Below are 13,657 nucleotides of genomic sequence, written 5' to 3' on the forward strand. Positions count from 1 at the left end.
AGCTGATCCTAACTGTTATAGGCCTATTTCTATTTTTCCCCGTTTATCAAAAGTGTTGGAAAACTTGTCAATAATCAATTGACTGGCTTTCTTGATGTCTATAGTATTCTCTCTGGTATGCAATCTGTTTTTTTTTGTCTCAGCCACTGCCTGTCACCAAGGGAGTACCCCAAGGCTCAATCCTTACTTATTGTTTAAACAGAAAACACAGGAGATTGGTGGCACCTCCTAATGGTTAAAGTGTTGGACTAGTAACCGGAAGGTTGCAAGTTCAAATCCCCGAGCTGACAAGGTACAAATCTGTCGTTCTGCCCCTGAACTGACAGTTAACCCACTGTTCCTAGGCCGTCACTGAAAATAAGAATTTGTTCTTAACTGACTTGCGTAGTTAAATAACAACCTCACACTCAATGTCAACAAAACTAAGGAGATGATTGTGGACTTCAGGAAACAGCAGAGGGAACACCCCCCTATCCACATCGATGGAACAGTAGTGGAGAGGGTAGCAAGTTTTAAGTTCCTCGGCATACACATCACAGACAAACTGAATTGGTCCACTCACACAGACAGCATCGTGAAGAAGGCGCAGCAGCGCCTCTTCAACCTCAGGAGGCTGAAGAAATTCGGCTTGTCACCAAAAGCACTCACAAACTTCTACAGATGCACAATCGAGAGCATCCTGGCGGGCTGTATCACCGCCTGGTATGGCAACTGCACCGCCCTCAACCGTAAGGCTCTCCAGAGGGTAGTGAGGTCTGCACAACGCATCACCGGGGGCAAACTACCTGCCCTCCAGGACACCTACACCACCCGATGTCACAGGAAGGCCATAAAGATCATCAAGGACGTCAACCACCCGAGCCACTGCCTGTTCACCCCGCTATCATCCAGAAGGCGAGGTCAGTACAGGTGCATCAAAGCTGGGACCGAGAGACTGAAAAACAGCTTCTATCTCAAGGCCATCAGACTGTTAAACAGCCACCGCTAACACTGAGTGGCTGCTGCCAACACACTGACACTGACACAACTCCAGCCACTTTAATAATGGGAATTGATGGGAAATGATGTAAATATATCACTAGCCACTTTAAACAATGCTACCTTATATAAATGTTACTTACCCTACATTATTCATCTCATATGCATACGTATATACTGTACTCTATATCATCGACGGTATCCTTATGTAATACATGTATCACTAGCCACTTTATACTATACTATGCCACTTTGTTTACATACTCATCTCATTTGTACATACTGTACCCGATACCATCTACTGTATCTTGCCTATGCTGCTCTGTACCATCACTCATTCATATATCCTTATGTACATATTCTTTATCCCCTTACACTGTGTACAAGACAGTAGTTTTGGAATTGTTAGTTAGATTACTTGTTATTACTGCATTGTCGGAACTAGAAGCACAAGCATTTCGCTACACTCGCATTAACATCTGCTAACCATGTGTATGTGACAAATAAAATTTGATTTGATTTAAAGGTAAAATACATTTGGGAGCTCGTGGTAATGGCTGGAAGCAGAATCAGTGGAATGGTATCAAATGCATCAAACACATAGTTTGATTCCATTCCAGACATTATTATGAGCCGTCCTCCCCTCAGCAGCCTCCACTGATATAACATTATCATAGTATTATAAAGAAAACATTGGTGAAAACTGTTAGTACAGAAATATCTGTACTATCCGATTTTCCTGACACCACACTCCGAGGGCCCTCACCTCCTCCCTGTAGGCCGTCTCGTCGCTGTTGGTAATCAAGCCTACCACTGTAGTGTCGTCTGCAAACTTGATGATTGAGTTGGAGGCGTGCATGGCCACGCAGTCATGGGTGAACAGGGAGTACAGGAGAGGGCTGAGAACGCACCCTTGTGGGGCCCCAGTGTTGAGGATCAGCGGGGTGGTCCTACATTCACCACCTACGGGCCGGCCCTTTTGCAATGTAACGTTAGCTAATGCATTGGAGTCAGAAGGACAAAAATGAAAGCAACCTTTCCATTGGAAACAGGCTAAAAACAATCAAACATAGCCTCATATTTATCTCATTATAGCTAGCTAATACATCCGTGTGATATCCAAACAGCTAACTTTAGCTAGCTACTACTACTGGACAGTAGATGCTGTTAGCAACAACAACAAAAAACTGCATTCAACATTGCAAGGCGATGTAGCTAAGGTTATTTACTCACGTTTAGCGCAAGGGAATCGAAATCATCGTCAAGTATGTCCTCAAGAAGAGCATCTATATCTTCGCTGTCCGTTTTTCTGGGTGTATCGTCAGTGGTGCTGACGGTGTGAAGCGAGGAACAGTTTTAGCAAGCTAACGTTACATAGCTAACTACGTGATTTAGCTAGCATGCTTGATGAAATAACAATGCATTTTAGGAAGGCTGATACAATGTAAACGCCTGGGCATTACCAATCACAGGAGAAAAATATCACGTTGTCGGCAGGATTCGAACCTGCGCGGGAAGATCCCAATGGATTTCTAGTCCATCGCCTTAACCACTCGGCCACGACAAGTGCTGATGCTATTGAAGACAGAAACCGGTAATAGCCAACATAAAATTACAAATATATCAGACACTGACTGATATTATGTTTTAGCAAAACTCAAATTACGTTGGTAACCATTTTTTCCAGGCTGTATCATCACAACCGGCAGTGATTGATAGGCCCAGAGGGCAGCGCACAATTGGCCCTGCGTCATCCGTGTTTGGCAGGTGTAGGCCTTCATTGAAAATACGAATTTGTTCTTAACTGATTTGCCTAGTTAAATAATAAATAAATAAAAATAGCAATAAGGCACCTCGGGGGATTGTGGTATATCGCCAAAGGGGGAGATCAAGCTGATCCTAACTGTTATAGGCCTATTTCTATTTTTCCCCGTTTATCAAAAGTGTTGGAAAACTTGTCAATAATCAATTGACTGGCTTTCTTGATGTCTATAGTATTCTCTCTGGTATGCAATCTGTTTTTTTTTGTCTCAGCCACTGCCTGTCACCAAGGGAGTACCCCAAGGCTCAATCCTTACTTATTGTTTAAACAGAAAACACAGGAGATTGGTGGCACCTCCTAATGGTTAAAGTGTTGGACTAGTAACCGGAAGGTTGCAAGTTCAAATCCCCGAGCTGACAAGGTACAAATCTGTCGTTCTGCCCCTGAACTGACAGTTAACCCACTGTTCCTAGGCCGTCACTGAAAATAAGAATTTGTTCTTAACTGACTTGCGTAGTTAAATAACAACCTCACACTCAATGTCAACAAAACTAAGGAGATGATTGTGGACTTCAGGAAACAGCAGAGGGAACACCCCCCTATCCACATCGATGGAACAGTAGTGGAGAGGGTAGCAAGTTTTAAGTTCCTCGGCATACACATCACAGACAAACTGAATTGGTCCACTCACACAGACAGCATCGTGAAGAAGGCGCAGCAGCGCCTCTTCAACCTCAGGAGGCTGAAGAAATTCGGCTTGTCACCAAAAGCACTCACAAACTTCTACAGATGCACAATCGAGAGCATCCTGGCGGGCTGTATCACCGCCTGGTATGGCAACTGCACCGCCCTCAACCGTAAGGCTCTCCAGAGGGTAGTGAGGTCTGCACAACGCATCACCGGGGGCAAACTACCTGCCCTCCAGGACACCTACACCACCCGATGTCACAGGAAGGCCATAAAGATCATCAAGGACGTCAACCACCCGAGCCACTGCCTGTTCACCCCGCTATCATCCAGAAGGCGAGGTCAGTACAGGTGCATCAAAGCTGGGACCGAGAGACTGAAAAACAGCTTCTATCTCAAGGCCATCAGACTGTTAAACAGCCACCGCTAACACTGAGTGGCTGCTGCCAACACACTGACACTGACACAACTCCAGCCACTTTAATAATGGGAATTGATGGGAAATGATGTAAATATATCACTAGCCACTTTAAACAATGCTACCTTATATAAATGTTACTTACCCTACATTATTCATCTCATATGCATACGTATATACTGTACTCTATATCATCGACGGTATCCTTATGTAATACATGTATCACTAGCCACTTTATACTATACTATGCCACTTTGTTTACATACTCATCTCATTTGTACATACTGTACCCGATACCATCTACTGTATCTTGCCTATGCTGCTCTGTACCATCACTCATTCATATATCCTTATGTACATATTCTTTATCCCCTTACACTGTGTACAAGACAGTAGTTTTGGAATTGTTAGTTAGATTACTTGTTATTACTGCATTGTCGGAACTAGAAGCACAAGCATTTCGCTACACTCGCATTAACATCTGCTAACCATGTGTATGTGACAAATAAAATTTGATTTGATTTAAAGGTAAAATACATTTGGGAGCTCGTGGTAATGGCTGGAAGCAGAATCAGTGGAATGGTATCAAATGCATCAAACACATAGTTTGATTCCATTCCAGACATTATTATGAGCCGTCCTCCCCTCAGCAGCCTCCACTGATATAACATTATCATAGTATTATAAAGAAAACATTGGTGAAAACTGTTAGTACAGAAATATCTGTACTATCCGATTTTCCTGACACCACACTCCGAGGGCCCTCACCTCCTCCCTGTAGGCCGTCTCGTCGCTGTTGGTAATCAAGCCTACCACTGTAGTGTCGTCTGCAAACTTGATGATTGAGTTGGAGGCGTGCATGGCCACGCAGTCATGGGTGAACAGGGAGTACAGGAGAGGGCTGAGAACGCACCCTTGTGGGGCCCCAGTGTTGAGGATCAGCGGGGTGGTCCTACATTCACCACCTACGGGCCGGCCCTTTTGCAATGTAACGTTAGCTAATGCATTGGAGTCAGAAGGACAAAAATGAAAGCAACCTTTCCATTGGAAACAGGCTAAAAACAATCAAACATAGCCTCATATTTATCTCATTATAGCTAGCTAATACATCCGTGTGATATCCAAACAGCTAACTTTAGCTAGCTACTACTACTGGACAGTAGATGCTGTTAGCAACAACAACAAAAAACTGCATTCAACATTGCAAGGCGATGTAGCTAAGGTTATTTACTCACGTTTAGCGCAAGGGAATCGAAATCATCGTCAAGTATGTCCTCAAGAAGAGCATCTATATCTTCGCTGTCCGTTTTTCTGGGTGTATCGTCAGTGGTGCTGACGGTGTGAAGCGAGGAACAGTTTTAGCAAGCTAACGTTACATAGCTAACTACGTGATTTAGCTAACATGCTTGATGAAATAACAATGCATTTTAGGAAGGCTGATACAATGTAAACGCCTGGGCATTACCAATCACAGGAGAAAAATATCACGTTGTCGGCAGGATTCGAACCTGCGCGGGAAGATCCCAATGGATTTCTAGTCCATCGCCTTAACCACTCGGCCACGACAACTGCTGATGCTATTGAAGACAGAAACCGGTAATAGCCAACATAAAATTACAAATATATCAGACACTGACTGATATTATGTTTTAGCAAAACTCAAATTACGTTGGTAACCATTTTTTCCAGGCTGTATCATCACAACCGGCAGTGATTGATAGGCCCAGAGGGCAGCGCACAATTGGCCCTGCGTCATCCGTGTTTGGCAGGTGTAGGCCTTCATTGAAAATACGAATTTGTTCTTAACTGATTTGCCTAGTTAAATAATAAATAAATAAAAATAGCAATAAGGCACCTCGGGGGATTGTGGTATATCGCCAAAGGGGGAGATCAAGCTGATCCTAACTGTTATAGGCCTATTTCTATTTTTCCCCGTTTATCAAAAGTGTTGGAAAACTTGTCAATAATCAATTGACTGGCTTTCTTGATGTCTATAGTATTCTCTCTGGTATGCAATCTGTTTTTTTTTGTCTCAGCCACTGCCTGTCACCAAGGGAGTACCCCAAGGCTCAATCCTTACTTATTGTTTAAACAGAAAACACAGGAGATTGGTGGCACCTCCTAGTGGTTAAAGTGTTGGACTAGTAACCGGAAGGTTGCAAGTTCAAATCCCCGAGCTGACAAGGTACAAATCTGTCGTTCTGCCCCTGAACTGACAGTTAACCCACTGTTCCTAGGCCGTCACTGAAAATAAGAATTTGTTCTTAACTGACTTGCGTAGTTAAATAACAACCTCACACTCAACGTCAACAAAACTAAGGAGATGATTGTGGACTTCAGGAAACAGCAGAGGGAACACCCCCCTATCCACATCGATGGAACAGTAGTGGAGAGGGTAGCAAGTTTTAAGTTCCTCGGCATACACATCACAGACAAACTGAATTGGTCCACTCACACAGACAGCATCGTGAAGAAGGCGCAGCAGCGCCTCTTCAACCTCAGGAGGCTGAAGAAATTCGGCTTGTCACCAAAAGCACTCACAAACTTCTACAGATGCACAATCGAGAGCATCCTGGCGGGCTGTATCACCGCCTGGTATGGCAACTGCACCGCCCTCAACCGTAAGGCTCTCCAGAGGGTAGTGAGGTCTGCACAACGCATCACCGGGGGCAAACTACCTGCCCTCCAGGACACCTACACCACCCGATGTCACAGGAAGGCCATAAAGATCATCAAGGACGTCAACCACCCGAGCCACTGCCTGTTCACCCCGCTATCATCCAGAAGGCGAGGTCAGTACAGGTGCATCAAAGCTGGGACCGAGAGACTGAAAAACAGCTTCTATCTCAAGGCCATCAGACTGTTAAACAGCCACCACTAACACTGAGTGGCTGCTGCCAACACACTGACACTGACTCAACTCCAGCCACTTTAATAATGGGAATTGATGGGAAATGATGTAAATATATCACTAGCCACTTTAAACAATGCTACCTTATATAAATGTTACTTACCCTACATTATTCATCTCATATGCATACGTATATACTGTACTCTATATCATCGACGGTATCCTTATGTAATACATGTATCACTAGCCACTTTATACTATACTATGCCACTTTGTTTACATACTCATCTCATTTGTACATACTGTACCCGATACCATCTACTGTATCTTGCCTATGCTGCTCTGTACCATCACTCATTCATATATCCTTATGTACATATTCTTTATCCCCTTACACTGTGTACAAGACAGTAGTTTTGGAATTGTTAGTTAGATTACTTGTTATTACTGCATTGTCGGAACTAGAAGCACAAGCATTTCGCTACACTCGCATTAACATCTGCTAACCATGTGTATGTGACAAATAAAATTTGATTTGATTTAAAGGTAAAATACATTTGGGAGCTCGTGGTAATGGCTGGAAGCAGAATCAGTGGAATGGTATCAAATGCATCAAACACATAGTTTGATTCCATTCCAGACATTATTATGAGCCGTCCTCCCCTCAGCAGCCTCCACTGATATAACATTATCATAGTATTATAAAGAAAACATTGGTGAAAACTGTTAGTACAGAAATATCTGTACTATCCGATTTTCCTGACACCACACTCCGAGGGCCCTCACCTCCTCCCTGTAGGCCGTCTCGTCGCTGTTGGTAATCAAGCCTACCACTGTAGTGTCGTCTGCAAACTTGATGATTGAGTTGGAGGCGTGCATGGCCACGCAGTCATGGGTGAACAGGGAGTACAGGAGAGGGCTGAGAACGCACCCTTGTGGGGCCCCAGTGTTGAGGATCAGCGGGGTGGTCCTACATTCACCACCTACGGGCCGGCCCTTTTGCAATGTAACGTTAGCTAATGCATTGGAGTCAGAAGGACAAAAATGAAAGCAACCTTTCCATTGGAAACAGGCTAAAAACAATCAAACATAGCCTCATATTTATCTCATTATAGCTAGCTAATACATCCGTGTGATATCCAAACAGCTAACTTTAGCTAGCTACTACTACTGGACAGTAGATGCTGTTAGCAACAACAACAAAAAACTGCATTCAACATTGCAAGGCGATGTAGCTAAGGTTATTTACTCACGTTTAGCGCAAGGGAATCGAAATCATCGTCAAGTATGTCCTCAAGAAGAGCATCTATATCTTCGCTGTCCGTTTTTCTGGGTGTATCGTCAGTGGTGCTGACGGTGTGAAGCGAGGAACAGTTTTAGCAAGCTAACGTTACATAGCTAACTACGTGATTTAGCTAACATGCTTGATGAAATAACAATGCATTTTAGGAAGGCTGATACAATGTAAACGCCTGGGCATTACCAATCACAGGAGAAAAATATCACGTTGTCGGCAGGATTCGAACCTGCGCGGGAAGATCCCAATGGATTTCTAGTCCATCGCCTTAACCACTCGGCCACGACAACTGCTGATGCTATTGAAGACAGAAACCGGTAATAGCCAACATAAAATTACAAATATATCAGACACTGACTGATATTATGTTTTAGCAAAACTCAAATTACGTTGGTAACCATTTTTTCCAGGCTGTATCATCACAACCGGCAGTGATTGATAGGCCCAGAGGGCAGCGCACAATTGGCCCTGCGTCATCCGTGTTTGGCAGGTGTAGGCCTTCATTGAAAATACGAATTTGTTCTTAACTGATTTGCCTAGTTAAATAATAAATAAATAAAAATAAATAAATAAAAATAGCAATAAGGCACCTCGGGGGATTGTGGTATATCGCCAAAGGGGGAGATCAAGCTGATCCTAACTGTTATAGGCCTATTTCTATTTTTCCCCGTTTATCAAAAGTGTTGGAAAACTTGTCAATAATCAATTGACTGGCTTTCTTGATGTCTATAGTATTCTCTCTGGTATGCAATCTGTTTTTTTTTGTCTCAGCCACTGCCTGTCACCAAGGGAGTACCCCAAGGCTCAATCCTTACTTATTGTTTAAACAGAAAACACAGGAGATTGGTGGCACCTCCTAGTGGTTAAAGTGTTGGACTAGTAACCGGAAGGTTGCAAGTTCAAATCCCCGAGCTGACAAGGTACAAATCTGTCGTTCTGCCCCTGAACTGACAGTTAACCCACTGTTCCTAGGCCGTCACTGAAAATAAGAATTTGTTCTTAACTGACTTGCGTAGTTAAATAACAACCTCACACTCAACGTCAACAAAACTAAGGAGATGATTGTGGACTTCAGGAAACAGCAGAGGGAACACCCCCCTATCCACATCGATGGAACAGTAGTGGAGAGGGTAGCAAGTTTTAAGTTCCTCGGCATACACATCACAGACAAACTGAATTGGTCCACTCACACAGACAGCATCGTGAAGAAGGCGCAGCAGCGCCTCTTCAACCTCAGGAGGCTGAAGAAATTCGGCTTGTCACCAAAAGCACTCACAAACTTCTACAGATGCACAATCGAGAGCATCCTGGCGGGCTGTATCACCGCCTGGTATTGCATCTGCACCGCCCTCAACCGTAAGGCTCTCCAGAGGGTAGTGAGGTCTGCACAACGCATCACCGGGGGCAAACTACCTGCCCTCCAGGACACCTACACCACCCGATGTCACAGGAAGGCCATAAAGATCATCAAGGACGTCAACCACCCGAGCCACTGCCTGTTCACCCCGCTATCATCCAGAAGGCGAGGTCAGTACAGGTGCATCAAAGCTGGGACCGAGAGACTGAAAAACAGCTTCTATCTCAAGGCCATCAGACTGTTAAACAGCCACCACTAACACTGAGTGGCTGCTGCCAACACACTGACACTGACTCAACTCCAGCCACTTTAATAATGGGAATTGATGGGAAATGATGTAAATATATCACTAGCCACTTTAAACAATGCTACCTTATATAAATGTTACTTACCCTACATTATTCATCTCATATGCATACGTATATACTGTACTCTATATCATCGACGGTATCCTTATGTAATACATGTATCACTAGCCACTTTATACTATACTATGCCACTTTGTTTACATACTCATCTCATTTGTACATACTGTACCCGATACCATCTACTGTATCTTGCCTATGCTGCTCTGTACCATCACTCATTCATATATCCTTATGTACATATTCTTTATCCCCTTACACTGTGTACAAGACAGTAGTTTTGGAATTGTTAGTTAGATTACTTGTTATTACTGCATTGTCGGAACTAGAAGCACAAGCATTTCGCTACACTCGCATTAACATCTGCTAACCATGTGTATGTGACAAATAAAATTTGATTTGATTTAAAGGTAAAATACATTTGGGAGCTCGTGGTAATGGCTGGAAGCAGAATCAGTGGAATGGTATCAAATGCATCAAACACATAGTTTGATTCCATTCCAGACATTATTATGAGCCGTCCTCCCCTCAGCAGCCTCCACTGATATAACATTATCATAGTATTATAAAGAAAACATTGGTGAAAACTGTTAGTACAGAAATATCTGTACTATCCGATTTTCCTGACACCACACTCCGAGGGCCCTCACCTCCTCCCTGTAGGCCGTCTCGTCGCTGTTGGTAATCAAGCCTACCACTGTAGTGTCGTCTGCAAACTTGATGATTGAGTTGGAGGCGTGCATGGCCACGCAGTCATGGGTGAACAGGGAGTACAGGAGAGGGCTGAGAACGCACCCTTGTGGGGCCCCAGTGTTGAGGATCAGCGGGGTGGAGATGTTGTTTCCTACATTCACCACCTACGGGCCGGCCCTTTTGCAATGTAACGTTAGCTAATGCATTGTAGTCAGAAGGACAAAAATGAAAGCAACCTTTCCATTGGAAACAGGCTAAAAACAATCAAACATAGCCTCATATTTATCTCATTATAGCTAGCTAATACATCCGTGTGATATCCAAACAGCTAACTTTAGCTAGCTACTACTACTGGACAGTAGATGCTGTTAGCAACAACAACAAAAAACTGCATTCAACATTGCAAGGCGATGTAGCTAAGGTTATTTACTCACGTTTAGCGCAAGGGAATCGAAACCATCGTCAAGTATGTCCTCAAGAAGGGCATCTATATCTTCGCTGTCCGTTTTTCTGGGTGTATCGTCAGTGGTGCTGACGGTGTGAAGCGTCGAACAGTTTTAGCAAGCTAACGTTACATAGCTAACTACGTGATTTAGCTAACATGCTTGATGAAATAACAATGCATTTTAGGAAGGCTGATACAATGTAAACGCCTGGGCATTACCAATCACAGGAGAAAAATATCACGTTGTCGGCAGGATTCGAACCTGCGCGGGAAGATCCCAATGGATTTCTAGTCCATCGCCTTAACCACTCGGCCACGACAACTGCTGATGCTATTGAAGACAGAAACCGGTAATAGCCAACATAAAATTACAAATATATCAGACACTGACTGATATTATGTTTTAGCAAAACTCAAATTACGTTGGTAACCATTTTTTCCAGGCTGTATCATCACAACCGTCAGTGATTGATAGGCCCAGAGGGCAGCGCACAATTGGCCCTGCGTCATCCGTGTTTGGCAGGTGTAGGCCTTCATTGAAAATACGAATTTGTTCTTAACTGATTTGCCTAGTTAAATAATAAATAAATAAAAATAGCAATAAGGCACCTCGGGGGATTGTGGTATATCGCCAAAGGGGGAGATCAAGCTGATCCTAACTGTTATAGGCCTATTTCTATTTTTCCCCGTTTATCAAAAGTGTTGGAAAACTTGTCAATAATCAATTGACTGGCTTTCTTGATGTCTATAGTATTCTCTCTGGTATGCAATCTGTTTTTTTTTGTCTCAGCCACTGCCTGTCACCAAGGGAGTACCCCAAGGCTCAAGCCTTACTTATTGTTCAAACAGAAAACACAGGAGATTGGTGGCACCTCCTAGTGGTTAAAGTGTTGGACTAGTAACCGGAAGGTTGCAAGTTCAAATCCCCGAGCTGACAAGGTACAAATCTGTCGTTCTGCCCCTGAACTGACAGTTAACCCACTGTTCCTAGGCCGTCACTGAAAATAAGAATTTGTTCTTAACTGACTTGCGTAGTTAAATAAAGGTAAAATACATTTGGGAGGAGGAGCTCGTGGTAATGGCTGGAAGCGGAATCAGTGGAATGGTATCAAATGCATCAAACACATAGTTTGATTCCATTTGCTCCATTCCAGACATTATTATGAGCCGTCCTCCCCTCAGCAGCCTCCACTGATATAACATTATCATAGTATTATAAAGAGAACATTGGTGAAAACTGTTAGTACAGAATTATCTGTACTATCCGACAGGATGCTCTCGATTGTGCAGTTGTAAAAGTTTGTGAGTGTTTTTGGTGACAAGCCAAATTTCTTCAGCCTCCTGAGGTTGAAAAGGCGCTGCTGCGCCTTCTTCACCACGCTGTGTGTCTGTGTGGGTGGACCATTTCAGTTTGTCCGTGATGTGTACGCCGAGGAACTTTCCACCTTCTCCACTACTGTCCCGTCGATATGGATAGGGGGCTTCTCCCTCTGCTGTTTGCTGAAGTCCACGATCATCTCCTTTGTTTTGTTGACATTGAGTGTGAGGTTATTTTCCTGACACCACACTCCGAGGGCCCTCACCTCCTCCCTGTAGGCCGTCTCGTCGCTGTTGGTAATCAAGCCTACCACTGTAGTGTCGTCTGCAAACTTGATGATTGAGTTGGAGGCGTGCATGGCCACGCAGTCATGGGTGAACAGGGAGTACAGGAGAGGGCTGAGAACGCACCCTTGTGGGGCCCCAGTGTTGAGGATCAGCGGGGGCGGCCCGTCAGGAAGTCCAGGACCCAGTTGCACAGGGTGGCGTTGAGACCCAGGGTCTTGAGCTTAATGACGAGCTTGGAGGGTACTATGGTGTTAAATGCTGAGCTGTAGTCAATGAATAGCATTCTTACATAGGTATTCCTCTTGTCCAGATGGGTTAGGGCAGTGTGCAGTGTGATTGCGTCGTCTGTGGACCTATTGGGGCAGTAAGCACATTGGAGTGGGTCTAGGGTGTCAGGTTGGGTGGAGGTGATATGGTCCTTGACTAGTCTCTCAAAGCACTTTGTGATGACGGAATTGAGTGCTACGGGGCGATAGTCATTTAGCTCAGTTACCTTCGCTTTCTTGGAAACAGGAACAGTGGGGACAGCAGACTGGGATAAGGATTGATTGAATATGTCCGTAAACACACCAGCCAGCTGGTCTGCGCATGCTCTGAGGACGCGGCTGGGGATGCCGTCTGGGCCGGCAGCCTTGCGAGGGTTAACACGTTTAAATGTTTTACTCACGTTAGCTGCAGTGAAGGAGAGCCCGCATGGCTTATTAGTTTGCTACGAAAGGTTTATTTGATCGAATATAAATAATTTCATAATGATGAAGTTGATACGAGTGTACTAATATAAGTAGGATACGTGACATCCCGGCAACTTTGAGAAAAAATACTTTACATCAGAGTCTCAAGATGGCTATGCGTATTCATGCATTGAGGCTAGTAGTGTAGCGTCTCTCTCCATTGAATACGGGCCGTGACGTCACCAACCCTCATTGAATATTTAAAAAATATTGTTACAATAATGAGATGTGTCCACCAATCCAAAGAAAGAAGAAGCGGGAGCCGACTCCCATTGTTAGGGCAGAGAGACATGTATCTTGTCAGTATATCCACAATCTTTGACTACAGTAAATCTGTTGACGATCTTATTTCCTCGCCGAGAATTTATTGATTAACTCGTGCACTTCACAGATGGCACATCAAGCATCAAACATGGAGCTCTTGTCTTTGATTGAACTTTTTTTGGTAAGTAGGAAAGGAAACGTAAA

At 44.0% G+C, this 13,657-nt stretch overlaps 3 non-coding genes across 3 annotated transcripts; all 3 read right to left on the minus strand.

The window, feature by feature from the left end:
- Positions 1-5,332: 5,332 nt before the first annotated feature.
- On the minus strand, positions 5,333-5,414 carry trnas-aga. Its single transcript has one exon. It is a non-coding gene; the product is annotated as a tRNA-Ser (tRNA).
- Positions 5,415-8,201: 2,787 nt separating this feature from the next.
- Positions 8,202-8,283, minus strand: trnas-aga. Its single transcript has one exon. It is a non-coding gene; the product is annotated as a tRNA-Ser (tRNA).
- Positions 8,284-11,094: 2,811 nt separating this feature from the next.
- trnas-aga lies at positions 11,095-11,176 on the minus strand. The gene has a single exon. It is a non-coding gene; the product is annotated as a tRNA-Ser (tRNA).
- Positions 11,177-13,657: the final 2,481 nt, after the last annotated feature.

This window comes from Oncorhynchus mykiss, chromosome 2 (genome assembly GCF_013265735.2).
Source record: "Oncorhynchus mykiss isolate Arlee chromosome 2, USDA_OmykA_1.1, whole genome shotgun sequence".
Classification (NCBI taxonomy): Eukaryota; Metazoa; Chordata; class Actinopteri; order Salmoniformes; family Salmonidae; genus Oncorhynchus; species Oncorhynchus mykiss.